We start from the raw sequence: 18,663 nt of genomic DNA, 5'->3' as shown, positions 1-18,663 counted from the left end.
CATTCGACCATTTGTATTTTAGAAACATTCTTAACTTTGTCATTACATAATAAATCTTATTTATTTACTGACTTTAATATACTTCCTTGTGAGCAGCAACCCTCTATCAAGGAAATCATGATAGGATACACAAGCCCTCGAATCTTGCTTCATATAAATGAAAAGTTCACAATTGGGAAGCTAAATTTTTTTATTTCAGCCAGGGGTCATCTTGGCATTATTTTAGGGGGTCAATTTTCATTGAACATTCTAGAACAATTGTCATGTGACTAGTCATGTGATAGTGTTGAATTATTCCTATGTACTTTTTATATTATATAATGATGGATTATTACAGGTAGCACCATATGTAGCTGTAATTCGACTTTGCAATTTTTAAAATGGCCGCCGTTACCATGGAAACTGAAAAAATGTGAAAATTTTATAAATTCTTCAAATTTAATGAAATTTTACAGAGATGTTAACGAGTGTATGTAGATGTGGAATTTAACTTTGGAATTTCCAAAATGGCCGCCGTTGCCATGGAAACAAAAATATGCGAAAACTCTAGCTTTGGTCCAATCTTTATGAAACTTGACAATAATGTGACCTGTCATGTGTAGATGTGCCATCCGACTTTGGAATTTTCAAAATGGCTGCCGTAACCATGAAAACTGCAAAAATGTCTAAAAATTCAAAATGCTTCAAACTTAATAAAACTTTGCACAAATGTTGACTGTCTTATGTAGATCAGGCATTTAACTTTGGAATTTCCAAAATGGCCACCGTTTCCATGGAACCACGAATGCCTTAATTTGAAAATTTGTCCAAATTTTATGAAACTTGTAAGTAATGTGACCTGTCATGTGTAGATTTGCTATCCGACTTTAAAATTTCAAAATGGCTGTCGTTACCATGGAAACAGCAGAACAATGGTTGGGGGCCGTTTTGGCGACTTTTGTGCTAGCATCCTAACACAGGATTACTTGTTATTATTATGGCACCCTCAACGGAGTTGGGGTGACATACTGTTATTCTACATTTCTTTTTTTTCTTATTATTTTTCTTGCACAAATTTTGTCCGCGCGACTTCTTGGAATAGAATGGACCAATGTTGATGGAACTCTATACTATAATGAGGACCCCCATGTAAAGTTGTGCACCTTGCTATGGAATGGTAAAAAATGTCCGCCGTTTCCATGGAAACAGCAAAAATGCCAAAAAAATCAAAGTGTTACAAACTGGAAGAAACTCCACAGCAATGGTAACTGGCATGTGCTGATTTGCAGATTGACTTCGGAATTTTCAATATGGCTGGCGTTACCATGGAAACAGCTAAAATATCAAAAATTCTAACTCTTCCGTTATAAAACCCAACTGGATGAAACGTAATGAAAATGTTACCCAGTATGCCAAGATGCCAAGACAATATTTGGAAACTCCAAAATGACCGCCGTTGTCATGGAAACTGGGGGCAAGTTCAACATTGACCCTATGGGAAAATGCATAAAATCAGCATTTTCTTAAAGAGTATTTCACCAAAGTCAATGAAACTGTATTGATATATAACATGATATGTGGCAATGAGATGTCTGCTTTTAGAATTTTGGAAGTATCCACTGTAACCATGGCTGCAGCATAAATGTCTAAATGTCCAAAAAAATCAAAATGCTTTAAACTGGATGAAACTTTACAGAAATGGTAACTGGCATAGGCAGAGTTGCATTTTGAAGTTGAATTTTTAAAATGGCCGCCGTAACCATGGAAACAGCAAAAATGTCCAAAATTTCAAAATGCTCCGAACTTAATGAAACTTTACAAAAAGGATAATTTGCATGTGTAGATGCACTCTTTGACTTTGGAATTTTCTAAATGGCTGCCACTCACCTGGCAACGGGGGAAGGGTGCCATTCGCTATTGCTTGCAATTGCAAATCTAGTTATTATTATTATTCTTCTTAAACCTAATTTGTCCGACCATTTTCTTCCAAGCCTTAAATGATGGAACTTTATATTTGGTATGATATTGGGGTAGTATCCCTAGTGGTGCATTCGCTATTTTTTTTTATTTCAAATGGGGGTCAACCTTAAAGTACCTTTAAGTTTTGTGTAACACAAGAGTCCGATGTCCAGGTGTCCATTCCACATTTTTTATTTCAGCCCGGGGCCATCTTGGCATTATTTTAGGGGGTCAATTTTCATGGAACATTCTAGAACAATAGTCATGTGATTAGTCATGTGATAGTGTTGAATTATTCCTATGTACTTTTTATGTTATATAATGATAGATTATTACAGGTAGCACCATATGTATCTGTAATTCAAACTTTGGAATTTTTAAAATGGCCACCGTTACCATGGAGGTGTAATACCACCAAATCATAGTACGTCACATCCGGTTGTATACGAAAATAAGTCGAAAAAAAATATTCCCTTGAATTTGACAGTTGTAGGTAATTGATCCTACATTTCATTGCAGTAAAACATTTCTGGGTCATAAACATATATCTTGGGTATTTCAAAGCACCATTATATTTTTATTTGGGGTTTCTATAGAATATTTTGGAAACTTGAGGTTACTTGGTTACTAAAGCTTGTACACAGGTTAAAAAAGGGGGAAAATTTGATTGGTTTACTTCCAGTGATGGTTATTTTCTTATATGCAATGAAATGTTATGTGAAATTTTTTCTATAGTACTGGATAGAATAAAACTTAACTCATGCCAAGTATTTCTTTATTTGAAACAAAGATAAATTCTGCACAATTTTTTGAAAAGTGCAAATTTAACAAAGACTAATAGGGGAAAATCAATGGTGGTATTACACCTAATATAGGAAGCTGTACATGCACCTTTGACCTTGTGAGTACTCTCATGTGTTAAAATTTCTTGCTATTTAAGTGAAATATTACAAATAATGAAATATTCTGAGTGGATTGAGTCTCCAAAACACATTTTATAAGAAAATTTCCTTGAAATAGGACTTTACCATGAATATTAGTTGACAGAACAAGTCATACTTAGAGTTTTGGGGAGCTTTTTCTCCTTATTTATTATATTCTGCTATACTAGAAATTTTTTCCTAAGAAATACTTTAATAAATATATAGTTTTAAGTAAATGAAATTATTTTTAAAGCAGTAACAACAAATTATTCACCAAAAGAGTAGCTTTTTATGTCCCTCTCTGGAACGCGGCGTAAATTTAAGTTTTACATAAGGACTTATTGAAACGTCCTTGGAGACAGTAAACTTTTATACGGATAGTTCATTCAGCTTGAATACTTCAATTAATCATTTATTATAACATTTCTATCATAAATGAGTGAAAGTTACCCCAAAATTTTTATCTATTGGCCTAAAAAGTAGAAATTTTGAGGAAATGAGAGGTATAAATGGACCAAAAGAGACCTTATAAAGAAGACAAAGAGGTCCATTAGTAGTATTTAACATCCTAAAGTCATCTTTTGTATCATTTTCAACTGTTAGTAGGCAGATGAGATAAATATTTGATCATTTATTGGTTCACACTGTATTCTATCATGATGCGGCTTGGTTTGGATTTTTCGAAGAAATTTTGTTCGAATCGCTGTAGATGTCTTCTTACATTATACTAGATTTTTCTCAAACAATTGAACTGATTATGACAAAACTTGACAGGAATGCTTGAAATAACCAGTATTACAAAGGAAAAAAGTTACATTCAGTTTATTTAACAAAAAAAGTCTTCTTTAGGTGTAATACCACCAAATCATAGTACGTCACATCCGGCTGTATACGAAAATAGGTCGAAAAAAAATATTCCCTTGAATTTGACAGTTGTAGGTAATTGATCCTACTTTCATTGCAGTAAAACATTTCTGGGTCATAAACATATATCTTGGGTATTTCAAAGCACCATTATATTTTTATTTGGGGTTTCTATAGAATATATTGGAAACTTGAGGTTACATGGTTACTAAAGCTTGTACACAGGTTAAAAAAGGGGGAAAATTTGATTGGTTTACTTCCAGGTATGGTTATTTTCTTATATGCAATGAAATGTTATGTGAAATTTTTTCTATAGTACTGGACAGGATAAAACTTAACTCATGCCAAGTATTTCTTTATTTGAAACAAAGATAAATTCTGCACAATTTTTTGAAAAGTGCAAATTTAACAAAGACTAATAGGGGAAAATCAATGGTGGTATTACATTTTTATGTACACCTGGAAACTGCAAAAATGAGGACCCCCATGTGATGTTTTGCAAGAAGCATTGAATGGTTCAAGACGGCGACCGTTTCCATGGAAACGGAACAAATGTGAAAAAATCAGAATCATTATATTTTAATACAATGTAGGTGTCCACTATATACTGGTGTTGGATGATTTAGCAATCATTAGAACTAATATGTTACCATGGGAACTACAAAAATGTACACCAAAAATTTCAAAAATATCAAAATGCTCCAAACTTAACAAAACTTCACAGCAACGATGAGCAACATTGATAGATGTGGCATTTGGAGTTAGAATTTCCAAAATGGCTGCTGTTACCATGGAAACAATGCAAATAGGTCAGAATGGTTCAAAAACCTCAGGGTTTGGTGAACACTTTTCGTATGCTTTAACTTAGAATCATCAAATTTTTATACAATATAGTTGTCCATTATATACATGTTTTGAATGATTTTGACAATCATTGGAACTACTATGTTACCATGGATACAGGAGCAAAAATTTCAAAAATTTCAGAATGCTTCCAATTTAATGAAACTTCACAATAATGTTGACTGTCATGTGTGGAAGCGGCAATTGCCGTTGGAATTTCCAAAATGGCTGCCGTTACCATGGAAACAAGGCAAAAAAGGAAAAATTATGCGTAAAATTTGTAAATCCGCTAAATGTTCTAAAAAATTACAGAAAGATGTATAGCCATCAGTATATATGTGCATTCACTCTTTAAAATTTTTAAACTGGCTGCAATCTATTGGCAATGTGGGAAGGGTGCCATCCGCTATTGCTTGCAATGGCAAATCTAGTTATTATGTCACCCGATCGACAATGTCGGGTGACATATTGCTTTTCCTCTGTTTCTTTTTCCGTATTATTATGGCACCCTCAACGGAGTTGGGGTGACATATTGTTATTCTACGTTTCTTTTTTTCTTATTGTGGCACCCTCAACGGAGCTCAACAAAGTTAGGGTGACATATTGTTATTATACGTTTCTTTTTTTCTTCTTATTATTATTTTTATTTTTTTTTCTTATTATTATTATTTTTATTTTTCTCCAAATTTTTTTTCCAGATTTTATCTTGGAACTGAATGAACCAATATTGATGGAACTATACCATAATGGTAACCAGGATGTGTAGATTTGCAATCGGGGTATGGCATCAACAAGATGGCTGCCGTTGCCATGGAAACTGGTAAAATGCGAAAAATTTTCAAATTTTCAAAATGCTCCAATCTTTCTCAAACTTTACAAAAATGATAATTGGCATGTGTAGATGCGCTCTTTGGCTTTGGAATTTTCAAAATGGCTGCCGTTATCCTGGCAATGGGGGAAGGGTGCCATCCGTTATTATTATTATTATTATTATTATTATTCTTTACCCTAATTTGTCCGACCATTTTCTTCCAAGCCTTAAAAGATGGAAACTTTATATTTGGTATGATTATGGGGTAGTATCCCTAGGGGTGCATTCACTTTTTTTTATTTCAAATGGGGGATAACTCGGCACTATTTGGGGGCCGGAACATGGGTGGGGTCATTTTTCGACTATTGATTCGCTACTGGTAGAACCTTTAAGTTTTGTGTAATACAAGAGAATGGTTCAAGACTGCGATCGTTTCCATGGAAACGGAACAAATGTGAAAAAATCCAGTTTTTGGTTTTGGTGAACTATTTGCATATGCTTAAACTTAGAATCATTATATTTTAATACAATGTAGGTGTCCACTATATACTGGTGTTGGATGATTTAGCAATCATTAGAACTAATATGTTGCCATGGAAACTACACCAAAAATTTCAAAAATATCAAAATGCTCCAAACTTAACAAAACTTCACAGTAACGATGAGCAACATTGGAAGATGTGGTATTTGGAGTTAGAATTTTCAAAATGGCTGCTGTTACCATGGAAACAATGCAAAACGGTCAGAATGGTTCAAAAACTTCAGGGTTTGGTGAACACTTTTCGTATGCTTTAACTTAAAATCATCAAATTTTTATACAGTATAGTTGTCCATTATACACATGTTTTGAATGATTTTGACAATCATTGGAGGTTGCAATTCTGTAAATATAGACAATGCAATTTCCCATAGGAACTCCCTTTGCGGCTAAAACTGTGACACTTTTACTATGAAGTTTCGTGAAAAATAATATCTTAGAACGGAAAGTTTATATGCACTACTATTTTATTCAAAGGTCAAAATATAGGGCTGTGCGGCCTATTTTCAACATTTATATGCCCGGAACTTCTAAGAGTTTAAACTTAAACTAAAATTCTATACTACCCATACCTCCATTTTTGGACCTCCTAAGAATTAACATTTAGGCGCTACCATGTTTGTCTATACTGGTTACATTCCCAAGTGATGTCTCTATGAAATGAAACACAGAGATCATAAATGGGAACCAGTACGTTAACAAATTAACATATCTATGAATATTATATATCTCCCCAAAAGAGGCGTGGTTTGAGAAACAGCTGTATTTACAAAGTGCAACCTGGAACTACTATGTTACCATGGATACAGGAGCAAAAATTAAAAAAATTTCAGAATGCTTCCAATTTAATGAAACTTCACAATAATGTTGACTGTCATGTGTGGAAGCGGCAATTGACGTTGGAATTTCCAAAATGGCTGCCGTTACCATGGAAACATGGCAAAAAAGGAAGAATTATGCGTAAAATTTGTAAATCCGCTAAATGTTCTAAAAAATTACAGAAAGATGTACAGCCATCAGTATATATGTGCATTCACTCTTTAAAATTTCAAAACTGGCTGCAATCTAGTGGCAATGTGGGAAGGGTGTCATCCGCTATTGCTTGCAATGGCAAATCTAGTTATTATGTCACCCGATCGACAATGTCGGGTGACATATTGCTTTTTCTCTGTTTCTTTTTCCGTATTATTATGGCACCCTCAACGGAGTTGGGGTGACATATTGTTATTCTACGTTTCTTTTTTTCTTATTATGGCACCCTCAACGGAGCTCAACGGAGTTGGGGTGACATATTGTTATTATACGTTTCTTTTTTTCTTCTTATTATTATTTTTATTTTTTTTTCTTATTATTATTTTTATTTTTTTCCAATTTTTTTTTCCAGCTTATATCTTGGAACTGAATGAACCAATATTGATGGAACTATACCATAATGGTAACCAGCATGTGTAGATTTCCAATCGGGGTATGGCATCAACAAGATGGCTGCCGTTGCCATGGAAACTGGTAAAATGCGAAAAAAATTCAAAATTTTCAAAATGCACCAATCTTTCTCATACTTTACAAAAATGATAATTGGCATGTGTAGATGCGCTCTTTGGCTTTGGAATTCTTTAAATAGCTGCCGTTACCCTGGCAATGGGGGAAGGGTGCCATCCGTTATTGCCGGCAATTATAAATCTAGTTATTTATGTCACCCGTGCGACAATGTCGGGTGATATATTGCTTTTCCTCCGTTTCTTTATTATTATTATTACAAATCTAGTTATTATGTCACCCGTACGACAATTTTTCCTCCATTTCTTTATTATTATTATGGCACCCTCAACGGAGTTGGGGGTGACATACTGTTATTCTACGTTTCTATTTTTTCTTATTATTTTTCTTAGAAATTCTTAGAAATTTTGTCCGCGCGAGTTCTTGGAATCCAATGGACCAATGTTGATGGAACTCTACTATAATGAGGACCCCCATGTAAAGTTGTGCACCTTGCTATGGAATGGTAAAATATGGCGGCCGTTTCCATGGAAACAGCAAAAATGCCAAAAAATCAAAGTGTTCCAAACTGGAAGAAACTCCACAGGAATGGTAACTGGCATGTGCTGATTTGCAGTTTGACTTCGGAATTTTCAATATGGCTGCCGTTACCATGGAAACAGCTAAAATATCAAAAATTCTAACTCTTCCGTTATAAGACCCAACTGGATGAAACTTATTGAAAATGTTACCCAGTATGCCAAGATGCCAAGACAATATTTGGATACTCCAAAATGGCCGCCGTTGTCATGGAAACTGGGGGCAAGTTTAACATTGACCTAATAAGAAAATGCATAAAATCAACCATGAGTATTTCACCGAAGTCAATGAAACTGTATTGATATATAACATGACATGTGGCAATGAGATGTCTGCTTTTAGAATTTTGGAATTATCCACTGTAACCATGGCTGCAGCATAAATGTCCAAAATTTCAAAAAAAATCAAAATGTTTTAAACTGGATGAAACTTTACAGAAATGGTAACTGGCATAGGCAGAGTTGCATTTTGAAGTTGGAATTTTCAAAATGGCCGCCGTAACCATGGACACAGCAAAAATGTCCAAAATTTCAAAATGCTCCAAACTTAATGAAACTTTACTAAAAGGATACTTTGCATGTGTAGATGCACTCTTTGACTTTGGAATTTTCTAAATGGCTGCCGCTCGCCTGGCAATGGGGGAAGTTTGCCATCCGCTATTGCTTGCAATGGCAAATCTAGTTAAGTCGCCAAAACGGAGTTTTGTGGACTTTATTTTTTTGTCCCGTTTCTTATTATTATTATTATTATTATTCTTAACTCTAATTACCTAATTTGTCCGACCATTTTCTTCCAAGCCTTAAATGATGGAAACTTTATATTTGGTATGATGATTTGGGGTAGTATCCCAAGGGGTTCATTCACTTTTTTTTATTTCAAATGGGGGTTAACTTGGCACTATTTGGGGCTGGAACATGGGTGGGGTCATTTTTCGACTATTGATTCGCTACTGGTAGAACCTTTAAGTTTTGTGTAATACAAGAGACCGATGTCCAGGTGTCTATTCCACATTTTTTATTTCAGCCAGGGGTCATCTTGACATTATTTTAGGGGGTCAATTTTCATGGAACAATTTAGAACAATAGTCATGCGATTAGTCATGTGATAGTGTTGGATTATTCCTATGTACTTTTTATGTTATATAATGACAGATTATTACAGGTAGCACCATATGTAGCTGTCATTCGACTTTTGAATTTTTAAAATGGCCGCCGTTACCATGGAAACTGCAAAAATGTGATTTTTTTTTAAAATGCTTCAAATTTAAATAAATTTTACAGAGATGTTAACGAGTGTATGTAGATTTGGAATTTGACTTTGGAATTTCCAAAATGGCCGCCGTTGCCATGGAAACAACAAAAATGCAAACAATCTTGATTTGGTCCAATCTTTATGAAATTTACAGTAATGTGACCTGTCATGTGTAGATGTGCCATCGGACTTATGAAGATGTGGCATTTGACTTTGCAATTTCCAAAATGGCCACCGTAACCATGGAAACACGAATGCTTAAATTTGAAAATTGGTCCAATTTTTATGAAACTTGTAAGTTATGTGACGTGAAGATGTGATATCCGACTTTGAAATTTCAAAATGTCTGCCGTTACCATGGAAACAGCAGAACAATAGTTGGGGGCCGTTTTGGCGACTTTTGTGTTAGCATCCTAACACAGGATTACTTGTTATTATTATTATTATTATGGCACCCTCAACGGAGTTGGGGTGACGTATTGTTATTCTTCGTTTCTTTTTTTTTTCTTATTTTCTTATTCTTCTTCCACACATTTTGTCCGTCGTGTTTGTCGGAATTTAAAGGACCAATGTTGGAACTTTACTATAATGAGGACCCCCATGTAAAGTTGTGCACCTTGGTATGGAATGGTTCAAGATGGCCGCCGTTTCCATGGAAACAGCAAAAATGCGAAAAAAAATCAAAGTGTCCTAAATAGGAAGAAACTTCACAGAAATGGTAACTGGCATATGCTGATTTGCAGTTTCACTTAGGAATTTTCAAAATGGCCGCCGTTACCATGGAAATTGCAAAAATGTAAAAAATTTCAAAATGCTCAAAACTTATTGAAACTTTACAAAAATGTTTATCAGCATGTGTAGACGCACTCTTTGACTTTGGAATTTTCAAAATGGCAGCCGTTACCCTGGCAATGGGGAGAGGGGGGAGTCCGTTATTGCCAGCAATTAGAAATCTAGTTAAGTCGCAAAAACGGAGTTTTGGGGACTTTATGTTTTTGTCCCGTTTCTTATTATTATTATTATGATTATTATTCTTAACCCTAATTTGTCCGACCATTTTCTTCCAATCCTTAAATGATGGAAACTTTATATTTGGTATGTTGATGGGGTAGTATCCCTAGGGGTGCATTCACTATTTTTTATTTCAAATGGGGGTCAACTTGGCACTATTTGGGGGCCGGAACATGGGTGGGATCATTTTTCGAATATGGATTCGCTACTGGTAGAACCTTTAAGTTTTGTGTAATACAAGAGACCGATGTCCAGGTGTCCATTCCACATTTTTTTATTTCAGCCAGGGGTCATCTCTGCATTATTTTAGGGGGTCAATTTTCATGGAACATTCTTGAACAATAGTTATGTGATTAGTCATGTGATAGTGTTGAATTATTCCTATGTACTTTTTATGTTATATAATGATAGATTATTACAGGTAGCACCATATGTAGCTGTAATTCGACTTTGGAATTTTTAAAATGGCCGCCGTTACCATGGAAACTGAAAAAATGTGAATTTTTTTTAAAATGCTTCAAATTTAATGAAATTTTACAGAGATGTTAACGAGTGTATGTAGATTTGGAATTTGACTTTGGAATTTCCAAAATGGCTGCCGTTGCCATGGAAACAACAAAAATGCGAAAATCTAGATTTGGTCCAATCTTTATGAAACTTGACAGTAAGGTGACCTGTCAGGTGTAGATGTGCCATCCGAATTTTGAATTTTCAAAATGGCTGCCGTTACCATGGAAACTGCAAAAATGTCAAAAAATTTAAAATGCTTCAAACTTAATGAAACTTTACATAAATCTTGACTGTCTTATGTAGATGTGGCATATGACTTTGGAATTTCCAAAGTGGCCACCGTAACCATGGAAACACGAATGCCTAACTTTGAAAATTGGTCCAATTTTTATGAAACTTGTAAGTAATGTGACCTGTCACGTGTAGATGTGATATTCGACTTTGAAATTTTAAAATGGCTGCCGTTACCATGGAAACATCAGAACATTGGTTGGGGTCCGTTTTAGCGACTTTTGTGTTAGCATCCTAACACAGGATTACTTGTTATGTCACCCGATCGACAATGTCGGGTGACATATTGCTTTTCCTCTGTTTCTTTTTCCCTATTATTATGTCACCCGATCGACAATGTCGGGTGACATATTGTTTTTCCTCTGTTTCTTTTTCCCTATTATTATTATTATTATTTTTCTTCCACATAATTTTGTCCGCCCGCTTTCTCAGAGCCAAAGCTACCAATCCGAATGATGGTTCACTATAATAAGGAACCCTGACTTTCGAGTTGCAGTGCAACTTTGGAACTAAAAGATGGCTGCCATCACCATGGAAACTGAAAATTGGTGAAAAAATATAATTTTGGAGTTTCAAAATGGCTGTCGTTGCCATGGAAACCGCAAAAATGTGAATTTTCATAAAATGCTCTGAATGTACTGAAAATTTACAGAAAGATGTACATGCATATATGTGCAGTAACTAAATTTTTTGAAATGGCTGCCACTTAGTGGCAATGGGGGAAGATTGACATCCGCTATTGCTTGCAATGGCAATTCTAGTTATTATTATTATTATCATTTTTCTTCCACCTAATTTTGTCCGCCCGCTTTCTCAGAGCCAGAAGAACCAATCTGAATGATGGTTCACTATAACAAGGAACCCTGAGTTTCGAGTTGCAGTGCAACTTTGGAACTAAAAAATGGCTGCCATCACCATGGAAACTGAGAAATGGTGAAAAAATATAATTTTGGAGTTCGGTGAATTATTTGAGAATGCTTAAACTTAAAATCATTAGAATTTAATACAATGTAGGTGCCCACTATATACTGGTTTTGAATGATTTTGGCAATCATTGGAACTACTATGTTGCCATGGAAACTACACCAAAAATTTCAAAAATATCAAAATGCTCCAAACTTAATGAAACTTCACAGTAACGATGAGCAACATTGGTAGATGTGGAATTTGGTGTTGGAATTTCGAAAATGTCTGCCGTTACCATGGAAACAATGCAAAACAGGTCAAAATGCTCCAAAAACCTTTAAGTAGCATTTACTTTCTTAAAATGATAGGGGAAATCGATTGAAACTTTGATGGTATGTTCCCTCCCATGTACCAATGTGGTATCTGCCATTAGATTTTGGGAATGGTCTCTGTTACCATAGGAACCATCACGAATGTCAAAAATTTCAAAAATTTCAAAATGCCTCAAAATTGATGAAACTTAATATGATTGTTGACTGGCAAGTCTGGATGAGACTTTTGACTTTAGAATTTCCGAAATGGCCACCGTTGCCATGGAAACTGCAAAAATGTCAAAAATTTTCTAATTGCTTTGAACTTAATGAAACTTGATATTATTGTTAATTGGCAAATAAAGATGAGACTTTTGACTTTGAAATTTTCGAAATGGCTGCCGTTGCCATGGAAACGGCAAAAATGTGAACATTTTTAAAATGCTCTCAATCTACTGAAAATTTACAGAAAGATGTATAGCCATGCAGATATGTGCATTCACTGTTAAATTTTTTTTAAATGGCTGCCGCTTAGTGGCAATGGGGGAAGGGTGACATCCGCTATGGCTTGCAATGGCAAATCTAGTTATTATTATTATTTTTCTTCCACCTAACTTTGGAACTAAAAAATGGCTGCAGTTACCATGGAAACAGAAAAAATGTGATAAAAAAAAAAATTGCAAATCCATTAAATCTTTCATTATGAGACCCAACTGGATGAAACTTTATTGGAATGTAGCCTGGCATGCCAAGATGTGTTGACCATATTTAGAAGTTCTAAAATGGCTGCCATTACCATGGAAACCGGAGAAACATTTACCATTAGCCCCTATGGGAAATTCTTAAAAGTAGCATTTACACACTTATAATGGTAGGTCAAATTCCATGATTCTTTCATGGTATATTCCTGATCATCTGCCAAAGTTGAATCTATCTTTAAAATTTTAGAATCGGTCACTGTTACCATGGAAACAGCACAAATTCAAAAATGTTCAAAAATTTCAAAATGCTCCAAACTTTATGAAACTTTATATAAATGTTAACTGGCAAGTATAAACGAGACTTCTGGCTTTGGAATTTCCAAAATGGCCGTCGTTGCCAAGGAAACAGCAAAATTGTGTAAAAATTTCAAAATGCTCAAAATGTTCTTAAAATTTACAGAAAGATGTAAAGCCATGCATATATGTCCATTCAAAGTTTAAAATTTTCAAAATGGCTGTCGCTTAGAGGCAATGGGGGGAAGGGTGACATCCGCTATTGCTTGCAATGGCAAATCTAGTTATTATTATTATTATTATTATTATTATTCTTAACCCATAATTTGTCATACCTTTTTCTTCCAAGCCTTAAATGATGGAAACTTTATATTTGGTTTGAAGATGGGGTAGTATCCCTAGGGGTGCATTCATTATTTTTTTATTTCAAATGGGGGTCAACTTGGCACTTTTTGGGAGCCGGAACATGGGTGGGGTCATTTTTCGAGTATTGATTCGCTACTGGTAGAACCTTTAAGTTTTGTGTAATACAAGAGACCGATGTCCAGGTGTCCATTCCACATTTTTTGTTTCAGCCAGGGGTCATCTTGGCATTATTTTAGGGGGTCAATTTTCATGGAACATTCTAGAACAATAGTCATGTGATTAGTCATGTGATAGTGTTGAATTATTCTTATGTACTTTTTATTTTAAATAATGATAGATTATTACAGGTAGCACCATATGTAGCTGTAATTCGACTTTGGAATTTTTAAAATGGCCGCCGTTACCATGGAAACTGGAAACATGTGAAATTTTTTGAAAATGCTTCAAATTTAATAAAATTTTACAGAGATGTTAACGAGTGTATGTAGATTTGGAATTTAACTTTGGAATTTCCAAAATGGCCGCCGTTGCCATGGAAACAACAAAAATGCGAAAAATCTAGATTTGGTCCAATCTTTATGAAACTTGACAGTAATGTGACCTGTCATGTGTAAATGTGCAATACGACTTTGGAATTTTCAAAATGGCTGCCGTTGCCATGGAAACTGCAAAAATGTAAAAAAAACTCAAAATGCTTTAAACTTAATGAAACTTTACACAAATATTGACTGTCTTATGTAGATGTGGCATTTGACTTTGGAATTTCTAAAATGGCATCCGTAACCATGGAAACACGAATGCCTAAATTTGAAAATTGGTCCAATTTTTATGAAACTTGTAAGTAATGTGACCTGTCACATGTAGATGTAATATCCGACTTTGAAATTTCAAAATGGCTGCCGTTTCCATGGAAACAGCAGAACAATGGTTGGGGGCCGTTTTGGCGACTTTTGTGTTAGCATTCTAACACAGAATTACTTGGTATTATTATTATTAAGTCGCCAAAACGGAGTTTTGAGGACTTTATGTTTTTGTCCAGTTTCCTATTATTATTATTAAGTCGCCAACACGGAGTTTTGGGGACTTTATGTTTTTGTCTCGTTTCGTATTATTATTATTATTATATATGGCACCCCCAACGGAGTTGGGGTGACATATTGTTATTCTACATTTCTTTTTTTTTTCTTAATATGGCACCCTAAACGGAGTTTGGGTGACATATTGTTATTGTACGTTTCTTTTTTTCTTATTATTTTTTTTCTTCCACTATTTTTGTCCAGCTTATATCTTGGAATTGTATGAAGCAATTGTTATGGAACTATACCATAATGTTAACCAGCATGTGCAGATTTGCAATCGGGATATGGCATCATCAAGATGGCTGCCGTTGCCATGGAAACTGATAAAATGTGAAAAAAAAATTCAAATTCTAAATCTTTCATTATAAGACCCAACTGGATGAAACTTTATGGAAATGTTGCCTGGTATCCCTAGATGTGCATGCAATATTAGGAAGTTCCAAAATGGCCGCTATTGTCAAGGAAAGAGGGCGAAAGTTTAACATTGACCCTATGGGGAAACACATTGAAGTTGCATTTTATGCAAGAATATTAGATCAAACCTTATAAAACTGAACGGATATGTAACATGGCATGTCTCAAAGTGGACCCTGTTTTGGAATTTTGAAAAATGTACCCGTTACCATGGAAATAGCAAAAATTTCAAAAATTTCAAAATGCTCCAAAATTGATGAAACTTTACAACAATGTTAATAGACATCTGTAGATGCGCTCTTTGACTTTGGATTTTTCAAAATGGCTGGCACTCACCTGGCAATGGGGAAGGGTGCCATCCGTTATTGCTAGCAATTACAAATTTAGTTATTATTTTTATTCTTCCACACTTTTTGTCCGAGCTATTTCTCGGAATGGAATGGACCAATGTTGATGGAACTATATCATAATGTGAACCACTATGTGAAGTTGTGCAAGAGACATTGGAATGGATCAAAATGGCCGCCGTTACCATGGAAACAGCAAAAATGTAAAAAAAAATCAAATTTCTAAATCTTTTGTTTTAAGAGCCATCTTATTGAAACTTTATGCAAATATTGCCAGTGGTTCCCTGAGGTACCATCAGTACTTAGAAATTCCAAAATGGCTGCCATTGCCATGGAAACAGGAGAAAAGTATAACTTCGACCCTATGGGGAAAAACATTAAAGTAGCATTTTCTTAAATAATATCCGATCAAACACAATGAAACTTCATGAATATATAACATGGCATAAGTCAATGTTGCAGCTGTTGTTGGAATTTTCGAAATGGACACCGCAACCATGGAAACAGCAAAAATGTCCAAAAACTTCAAAATGCTCCAAAACTTAAACAAACTTGAAATAATTGTTGATTGGTAAGTTAAGATGAGACATTTGAACTTGGAATTTCCAAAATGGCCGCCGTTACCATGGAAACTGCAAAATGAGAAATATTGAAAAATGCTCCAAATTTTCTGAAAATTTGCAGACTGATGTGTTATGATGTATTTATGTGCAAAGACTGTTTAAAATTTTCAAAATGGCTGCAGTTTAGTGGCAATGTGGGATGGGTGCCATCCGCTATTGCTTGCAATGGCAAATCTAGTTTTTTTTAATTTTTATTCTTCCACACATTTTGTCCATGTTATTTCTCGGGATTGGTCAGACCCATGTTGATGGAACTATACCATAATATGAACCGCCATTTGAAGTTATGCAAGAGACATTGGAATGGTAATTAATGGCCGCTGTTACCATGTAAACTGCAAAAATATAAAAAAAAATCAAAATTCTAAATCTTTTGTTATAAGAGGCAACCTCTTGAAAGATTATGTACATGTTTGCAGTGGTGCCCTGAGGTACCAACAGTACTTGGAATTTTCAAAATGGCTGCCATTGCCATGAAAACTGGAGAAAAGTTTAACATTGATCCTATGGGAAAAAACATCAAAGCAGCATTTTCTTAAGGAATATAAGATCAAACTGAAACAAGTTTCGTGTATATATAACATGGCATAAGTCAATGTTAAAACTGTTGTTGGAATTTTCGAAATGGATACCGTTACCATGGAAACAGCAAAAATGTCCAAAAATCTCAAAATGCTCCAAACTTAATGAAACTTATTATAAATGATAAATGGCAAGTAAAGATAAGACTTTAGACTTCAGAATTTCAAAAATGGCAGCCGTTGCCATGGAAACATAAAAAATTGAAAAATTGCACAAAACTTTCTGAAAATTTACAAACAAATATGTTGAAATGTATATATGTGTAAATACTGTTTTAAATTTTCAAAATGGCTGTAGTTTAGTGGCAATGTGGAAAGGGTGCCATCCGCTATAGCTTGCAATGGCAAATCTAGTTATGGCACTCTCAACGGAGTTGGGGGGACATATTGTTATTCTACGTTTTTTTTTCTTATTATTATGGCACCCTCAACGGAGTTGGGGTGACATATTGTTATTCTACGTTTCTTTTTTTTCCTTATTATGGCACCCTCAACAGAGTTGGGGTGACATACTGTTATTCTACGTTTCTTTTTATTTCTTATTTTTCTTCCACACATTTTGTACGCGCGAGTTCTTGGAATCCAATGGACCAATGCTGATGGAACTCTACTATAATGAGGACCCCCATGTAAATTTGTGCACATTGCTATGGAATGGAGAAAAATGGCCGCCGTTTCCATGGAAACAGCAAAAATGCGAAAAAAATAAAAGTGTTCCAAACTGGAAGAAACTCCACAGGAATGGTAACTGGCATGTGCTGATTTGCAGTTTGACTTCGGAATTTTCAAAATTGCTGCCGTTACCATGGAAACAGCTACAATATCAAAAATTCTAACTCTTTCGTTATAAGACCCAACTGGATGAAACTTTATGAAAATGTTACCCAGTATGCTAAGATGTCAAGACAATATTTGGATAGTCCAAAATGGCCGCCGTTGTCATGGAAACTTGGGACAAGTTTTACATTGACCCTATAATAAAATGCATAAAATCAGCATTTTCTTAAAGAGTATTTGACCAAAGTCAATGAAACTGTATTGATATTTTAGAATTTTGAAATTATCCACTGTAACCATGGAAACAGCAAAAATGTTCAAAATTTCAAAAACAAATCAAAATGCTGCAAACTGGATGAAACTTTACAGAAATGGTAACTGGCATGGGCAGAGTTGCATTTTGACGTTGGAATTTTCAAAATGGCCGCCGTAACCATGGAAACAGCAAAAAAGTTCAAAATTCAAAATGCTCCAAACTTAATGAAACTTTACAAAAAAGATAATTTGCATGTGTAGATGCACTTTTTGACTTTGGAATTTGCTAAATGGCTGCCGCTCACCTGGCAATGGGGGAAGGGTGCCATCCGCTATTGCTTGCAATAGCAAATCTAGTTATTACTTTTCCTCTGTTTCTTTGTTATTATTATTATTCTTCCAATGATTTTTGTCCGGCAGCTTTTTTGGAGCCAATGGAACCAATCTTAATGATAGTTCGCTATGATGAGGAACACAAAATTTCGGGTTGCAGTAGGTCTTAAGAACATTAAAAATGGCTGCCGTTACCATGAAAAACGGAACAAATGTGAAAAAAACCAGTTTATGGTTTTGGTGAATTATTTGGAGATGCTTAAACTTAGAATCATTATAATTTAATACCATGTAGGTGCCCACTATATACTGGTTTTGGATGATTTTAGCAATCATTGGAACTATTATGTTGCCATGGAAACTACACCAAATATTTCAAAAATATCAAAATGCTCCAAAATTAAAGAAATTTCACAGTAACGATGAGCAACATTGGAAGATGTGGCATTTGGAGTTGGAATTTCAAAAAAGGCTGATGTTACCATGGAAACAAAGCAAAAAGGTCAAAATGCTCCAAAAACTTCAGGGTTTGGTGAATAATTTCGATATGATTTAACTTAAAATCATCAATTTTTTATACCATTTAGTTGTCCACTATATACAGGTTTTGAATGATTTTG

The sequence above is a fragment of the Mytilus californianus genome, unplaced genomic scaffold, assembly GCF_021869535.1.
Source record: "Mytilus californianus isolate M0D057914Y unplaced genomic scaffold, xbMytCali1.0.p SCAF_5, whole genome shotgun sequence".
Lineage (NCBI taxonomy): Eukaryota > Metazoa > Mollusca > Bivalvia > Mytilida > Mytilidae > Mytilus > Mytilus californianus.
Note: the sequence above shows the minus strand (reverse complement) of the source record.